The following is a 7,554-nucleotide window of genomic DNA, read 5'->3' as shown; positions in this document are numbered from 1 at the left end:
TATTAGGCTACGTGCTAACTGACTAGCCGATCATATCCTGTTGTTAATTTACGTCATAGATTTACAGCAGATACCTTCACATTTCTGTCTGTGTGTGTCTCATTACATTGCATTGAAGACACGGAGGATGTTTAGAGAACAGATTTATTTATTTTAAAAAGCACAAAAGCATCCATCGTATTCACGTTCATTCACATGATGATGATCTGGTACGCCCTCCGGTCATCTTGCTGCAAAAGCCGCTTCCTGCCGCTACTTCTGTGTCTCTGTGAGCATTCAATAGGGGTAAAAATAAAAGCAAGAATGGTCGATCTGTTATTGTCTCGATGAAAATCTGAAAAATATCCTATTAAGCTGGCTGCTTCGCCTAAAGCACTTACCTTTAGCTCGTAGCATAACAACAATAGCAGTACGTCACGTTTCCCAGCATGCTCAGCAGCCAATCATTGATCTTGTTGTTAAACCTTGGTCACAGGGACACGGTGATTGGCCAATGATTGGCTGCAAAGCGGCGGAGCTAGTAGTAGCCTAGCAGGAGCTATTGTATGACAAAGCAGCCTAGTTATCATAAATCTTTTGAATTTTTTTTTTTATTTTCATGGAGACGGTAATAAAGTGATCATTTTTGTTTTTCATGTTCCTTTTATGAACAAATGTGGGTCACAGAGACACGGAAGTTACCGCTGAAAGCGGCTTTTGCCAGCGTACAGAGAGCATATCCGCGTGAATGACTTATGACGTGAATAATTATTGCGTTTGAACGACATAATTATTGCGTTCGCACGAGTTAATCATTTCGAGGGAACGGAGTAGTATTTTGAGGGAACGGAATAGTATTTCGTGCGAACGAGATAATAATCTGTGGGAACAATATATAAATCTGTGGGAACAAGATATATTTTTATATCTTAATGTCAGGACACGGGCCCCGTAAAAACATGTGTTTTGCAAATGCAAAAAACGTTTTTGAGAGCAAAAAAAAAACATTTGAAAAGCAAATAATTAACATTTTCATTTGCAACTTAGAAAGTTTTGTGTGCAACGTGGTGTCAGAAATATCCCTCCACAAGTATTCACCACACTGTTAAGTGTCAGCTAAATACATCATCAAGAAATAATTTGAGTTGTAACAGTTTTGAGACACTGAATGTATAATTTATGCCAATGTAGAATAGTAACAGGCCCAGAATTTATCCTTGTGGGAAACCACAACTAATCTCCTTAGATTCTGATTTCAATTATTCAATCTTGACAAATTGTTTTCTTAAATAGCTTTTGACCCAGCTTAGAGCGACTCTTCTTATCCCATGTGATCTCAATTTTTCAAGATGCCATAATTATTAGTGTCAAATACATTTTAGGTCAATAAAAATTTCAGTTTCATATAACTTTTTGTACAAAGCATATGGAATTTTCTCCCCAGCATCAATGACAGTTGTTTAAGTTGATCTATCTTCTAAAAAAGCCATATTAAGTTGTATTTAAAATGTTATATTTATCAGTAAATGTAACCCTTTAACACCTAAGCTTCAGCTCCATTGTTGTCATTCTTTCAATTTGCAAAAACAATTTGCATAACCCTTGTGCTATCCTAGGCACGTTAATGTTGGGAGGGGGTCATCTAGACCCCACAAGACAGTGCACTGAACCTTTTTTCTTCAATGATTTGTGATCTTCACTGGTGTCCATGGATCACATGAAATCTTTCCACCTTTATCCACCTTTGTCATGGTAGGGAGAACACGTCAATGAAAGGATCGGGTCATCTGAGCCCCATAGGATAGCACAAGGTTAATGCAAACATCAATTTCGACAAAAACTTGCATTATTGAAAAATACGTTTTTGCGACTTGGAGGTGATTGGTTTTTGAGACGAATCAAATTAACATATTTTTCAGCCATTAGCTGCAAGCTCTGGACCCACGTTTACAAAACAGTTATTGGAAGTGACGGGGTAATCAAGATCCACAAGAGAGTCTGGGCAGGCGGCAGGCAAATGGAGTCAGATACAGAGTCAGGAGACAGAGGATCAGGTCCAACTGTAATGTTTTGTAATAAAGGCAGAGTGGCACAAACAATACTTCACACTGGCCTTCAGTCAGTGCAGTACTTAAGTGAGCTGTGGTTGATTGAATCAATGAGAGTCAGGTGTGCGGCTTCCAGGAAGCATGTGCTGGGGTTGCTGGGAGATGTAGTTTAGTTAGAACTCTGCAGACGGCTCTCACCGGTGACCGGAGGGGGAGACAGAGCTCTGACTTCTGACAGTTTACTAATTCATTACTATCATAGTTTTGACCTTTCTCATCAGCAATATAATCCATGTGCACTTGTTTGTCCCTTTTTATTAATGTTGTTTAATATCTCCTAAATTTGTTTGACATTATTTTTATTGTCATTCAATTGATTATTGAAGTATCCTTTTTTTTTAATCATGCCGTGTTATTTCAGTTAGTTTATTTTTATGACTTTTTCCTCTGTTCAGTTTCTTTTGATCTTTGTTTTAGGAGTTGTCCACAGAGGTTATTTTCCATTCTAAATGCCTTTTGTAAACTTGAATGAACTTTCTTCCTTAGCTGATCTCCCAGCCAGCTCTGATAAAAGCCGATCTCTTTTCTTTGGTTTCTTTAACAAAAAAGACCAAACTAAATTTCTCACCAAACACTGTCTAGAACTGGTTCACTCTTTAAAGATGGAGCCCATTATCTTTTTCATGCAGAGAAACATACAGGGGGTTGGAGGTGTGGGGGAGGTTGTGTGGGTCATGTTATTTCAGCATTGAGAACCTTGTTAGTACAAAGAACCAACAGACCAACGGCAGAACATCATCATTACAAAAGAAATCTCTCCGTTGTCAAGGGTGACTCTGTGAGAATACCTGGTATTGCTGTTTTATCTTTATCTGACAGTCCCTGTGTTTTTTGACGGTAAAAAGAAAAAGGAAAAACAGAAAATGTGATTATAGAACATAGGGTTAGTGCATACCCTGGCGACTCATGTTTTTTTGGAAATCAAAAGAAAAGCACCCATGCAGGACCCACCCCTGTGGTCTGGTGAGCTCATTCCTTTATTCCCCCAATATAAGATATTGCAAATAAAGCATGCAAGCTCAGCAATGGTTAATTTAAAAAGTCTAGAGTTACGTGCTGCTTTTTGGAGCAATCTGCCAGGAGGCAGATGAACACCAGCCGGACGATTTCCTTTTTCCAGGGGTGCGGCATATTCCCTGGAGGCAGAGAGGACCAGGTCCCCTTGGACTGCTGGCTGGGCCCAATTCCCTGCCTGTGTCCGACAGGAGTCATCTTGCCGTGAGAGGGGGCCGTCATCTCCACCACCGCCCTCAATGTAAGTCCCCTCCTGTTTCTGTGGTGGAGCCGGACACTCTCCGGCAGCGGTCATTCTTGGACCCATTGGACCAGGACATGTGGCTGTGGGAAGCCTTTTGCTGAGAAGAGGAGAGGACCGACTCTTCTGATTGGTTCCAGCAGTCGCCTGGTTATGAGGGGGGGGCCGCCATCCTCGCTGCCGCTGCCCTTCTCGGCCTCCCGCCTCTGCTCCCGGGGCTGTCCTCGACACACCTCTGCTCGCCCTTGCTTCCGAGGAGGTGCCGGACGAACCCCAGCCCGCTCCAGTTCTGGAGGTGGTTATGGAAAACCCCAACCCATCCCTGCTCCTAGGAAGGTGCTGGATGCACCCCAGCCCGTCCCTGCTCCAGACGCCTGGCCCGAGCCCCCTGCACCAGACTGAGCCCGAGCCGGCCTTCCCAGACTCTGAGCCCGAGCCGCCTGCGGTTTGCTGGCCGGACGGCGCGGCCTCCCAATCGTCCTCTGGACCCTTTTCGCCAGACTGCGCAGTCTCCAGGCTGTCCCCCTGGACTCTGCTGCCCGTGGCATTTCATTCACCAGACCTCCTCCTCCTTGGCTGTGGAACCTCGGTGTGGTTCCTTGGGGGGGGTTATGTCACGGCTTTAGGTTCTTTGCTTATGTTTTTTAGTTGCTTTTTTTTGGTTTGTTTGTGTCAGGGATGTCGTAGACCTGGCAGACCCAGATGCTGGTACCCAGAAAGAACTTCAGACTCCAGATAGTTAGTAACAGAGTTTATTGCTCCAAGGGAAAAGGAGTTTCTAGGAGCGCTGTGGCACCAGGCTCTTGAGGTGCGTGACATGGACACCGAGGACGGCGGGACCACCTAGGAGAGAGGCGTGACGCCGAGGACGGCGTGACCAGCTTGAGGTGAGGAATGGAGAATAGCTCTGGACGAGGAACCAGCGTGACCAATGGATGAGGAACCTGGAGATGAACAGAGAACGAGGTGAGCAAGGAAACTTGACTTGGTTAGCATAGACTAAAAGGCCAGGCTTAAGCACCGGAGTGAGTATAACAAACTGGCGCTGGATACTGGAGAGGAGAACCCTTATGAAGGCAGGCAGGAGATGAGGAGATGCAGGACAGCTGGTTCCAATCAGCAGAGCAGGAGCAGGAGTGCTGGGAGGGGGAGGTGGCTGACACAGGCACCGTGACAGTTTGTTATTTTATGTGATGTTTTGAGTTTAACTTCCTGTTTTATTTTGTAGGTTTTCCTGTTGTGTTGTTGTCATTGTTCCAAGTTTTACTTTTGGTTCCCATCTGCCCTCATTGTTTCCACCTGTGCCTCGTCAGTCTTGTATGCATTTAAGTCCTGTCTTTCCCTTCCTCCTGTGCTGGTCCATATTATGTTCTTCCCCTGTTTATTGGTCTTTGTGTTTCAAGGTTTTTTTTTTTTTTTTTTTTTTTATTTACTTTTTTTTGCTTGCTTTAAGCAGTGGGTTTTGCTTGTAGTTTTGGATCTTATTAAATATCCTGTTGCCTGGAACCTCCTGCCTCATCCTCGTCTCTGCACCTGGTTACTTCTTACCTCTCCTGTAACACAGATTTGTTGAGGTGAAAAACTGTTTCTTGGGGATTTATTTGCTATGGAATATACATTTTTTCACAGAGCAAAAAAACAGCTACATAAATTTTCACCCAAATGACTATGAATTCCGTATTTAAAGAGCATGCACCGGGGTAGTTGGCATGTCTCATTTTGTAGTACCTCTGCATTGAATTTCTTGAAAACAGCCAGTTTTTTTGGAATATTATTCAAACGTGCATTGTATTTTCTTTTTTCTTTTTCTTTTTTTTTTAACTTGTCCTGTCCAACAGCTAGGCAAACAGATGAGAGCTGAGGGCCTCTTGTGTTGGACATATTTTATTTTAACAAGAGGGGTTATTCATCTTCAGACAAACCAAAGGTATGTCTGAATAAACCCCTTTTGTAATTGAGGCCAAATTTTATTAATTTCAATCATGTTTGAAAATCTTTGGTGTTGGACCGGACGGAAAAGGAAAGAGGGGAAGAAGAGAGAGGGACGTTAGAGAGAGGGGGGGGGTAGGAGGGTGATAATAGGAGGGGAAGGGGGGTAAGACCATGACGCAGCATAGAGCAGACAGGTTTACTGGTTGTTTATCGTTACGGTACGGTTCAAATGTAGTACAGAAAGGGCGGGGCCTGTTCACACACACTCAAATATTATCAACACACCTGCTAGCCGCAAAAATGTCCACATGTCAACATGCACACAAAACAGATAGTGTTCACGAACGCATACCTATGCCTTTAAACCAACTAGTGTGAAATCTTTCATTCATTCAATCATGCAAACTATTAGTGCAAAGGTGAGCTAACACCTGTGCTCAAGTGAGTGTTTATGGATGGTGGAATGTGAAAAGAAGGAGGAGGAGCGCCCAGCCACCCCCACACCCAGACCCCCGCCGCAGCAGCAGCGGCAGCCGGAATTCCCCCAACGCCACACGGGAACAGGCAGGGAACAACCGCCCCCCGGGCGACCAAGACCGCCACCCAGGCCAGGGCCAGCAGGACCGCCGCGAGGCCCCCAGAGCCAGAGAGCAGGGAGGCGCAGAGGGAAAGAGAGCGCCGCCCCAGCCCAGCCAGGAAAGCAGCCCCCCGCCGCGCCGGAAGAGCCCAACGCAGGGCCCCACCGGAGAGGGACGCCCACAGCCCCAGACGAGCACCCCACCACCACCCAGGAGTTCCGGGCATCCCCCCGCCCCGACCCCAAGTACGAGCCAGGACCCCCCAAGGGAGACCCGCTCCGCACTCCAGGCAGCCACCCACCCGGCCCACGGTTGGTCCAGGTAGGAGCAAGGCAGGGGCCCGCCGCCCCCGCCCAGGAGGGGGGAACCCCGGGGAAAAAAGGGCGGCCCACAAGGGGTGTTATAAATATGGCCCGACCAGGCTCGGCCATGTTGGAAGTTTGGCGGGGCCCAGCGCCCAGGGGCAAGAACCAGGACCCACCCCCCAGGGACACGAACACCCCCGGCTCAGGTGTAATATGAACCCCCCCACCGCGCGGAGAGAGCACCGCCGGGCCCAGGGAGCCGGCACCCAAGGGACACGGCCGCCATCGCCAAGGGGCCCGCACCCCCCACCAGGGAAGGGGTAGGGGACAGATGGACCCAGGTCCCACCTTCCTTGTAAAATGTGTGTGCGTGTATGGGTGTTTGAGAGGGTGTTTGTGTGCATGGGTTTGTGTTTATGTTTGAATGTATATATTGAAGGGGGAGGGGTGTGTGCACTAAGGGGGGTGCAGTTAAAATTGGCGAGTAGGGCACTAAGGGGACATCTCCTGATTACTCACAGTGATGTCCCCTCACCCTCCACACCAAGGGGCCCTAAATGTCTAAGGTGCGGTTAAAATTGGCGGGTAGGGTGCCAGGAGGACATCTGCTGCTTGCTTGCAGTGATGTCCAAGCACCCCCCCTACCAAGGACCCTACATGCCTAAGGTGCAAATAAAACCGAAAGAGGGGGGGCCCACTCCATACGGCAACCATAGGAGGGGGGCCACTCCCAAGTAGCCCCCCCCCAAGGCGCATCGCAGGCTAGACCCCCCACCCCCTCACCCTAATATGAGGTTATATAAGGAAGGGGGTAAGTTGGGGACAGCTGGTAGACTGTCCCCCGGTGGTCAAACAGCCGTCCCCCAGCCCACCCCCAGCAAAGGGGCCAGGGCCACCCAGCCCAGGGGCCCCACCCCCGCAGGCGCCGACACCCCAGGCCCGGCACCACCCACCCCACACAGAGAGAGAGGAGCCAGAAAGCGTCGCCCCCCCCGGAGCAAGCCCAGGCCCCCACCCCCAGACGCCGGCCCTAGAAGAGCTCTGGTCAGGCCTCGACGGGACCGAGGAGGCCAACCGGCCGAGGCAACCACTGATTGCCTCAGCGGAGACCCCGACCCGCTAGCCCCCCCGACCCGTACTAATAATGGGCCCCCCCTCCCCCCCAGAACGCCCCCCCACAGGACAGGGCCGACAAGCCCCCCACCCCACCCCAGACCCCGCAGCCGAAGCGGGTGACACCCAGAGCGACCGGGGGCCCCGAGAGGGTTGTCCCGTCCCGTCCCAGAGCCAGGGAAGGGCCGATCCCAGCCCCAGGTGCAGATGGGCAGCCCATCCGGCGCCGCTGGGCCCCCCCCACCCGAGCAGGGCCCCCCGCCAACCCCCCCCAGCACAGGCAA

General features: G+C 49.2%; 1 long non-coding RNA gene across 1 annotated transcript; it reads right to left on the bottom strand.

Annotated features, from left to right (window-relative positions):
• Positions 1–708: 708 nt before the first annotated feature.
• Positions 709–7,105, bottom strand: LOC144996586 (uncharacterized). The gene is made up of 2 exons (XR_013659514.1): positions 4,364–7,105; positions 709–4,286 (listed from the first exon to the last, which is right to left on the bottom strand). It is a non-coding gene; the product is annotated as an uncharacterized LOC144996586 (long non-coding RNA).
• Between the last annotated feature and the right edge of the window lie 449 nt (positions 7,106–7,554).

The sequence above is a fragment of the Oryzias latipes genome, chromosome 1 (assembly GCF_053564925.1).
Source record: "Oryzias latipes strain Hd-rR chromosome 1, Olatipes_Hd-rR_3.1".
NCBI lineage: Eukaryota > Metazoa > Chordata > Actinopteri > Beloniformes > Adrianichthyidae > Oryzias > Oryzias latipes.
This window is presented reverse-complemented; position numbering and strand designations above follow the sequence as displayed.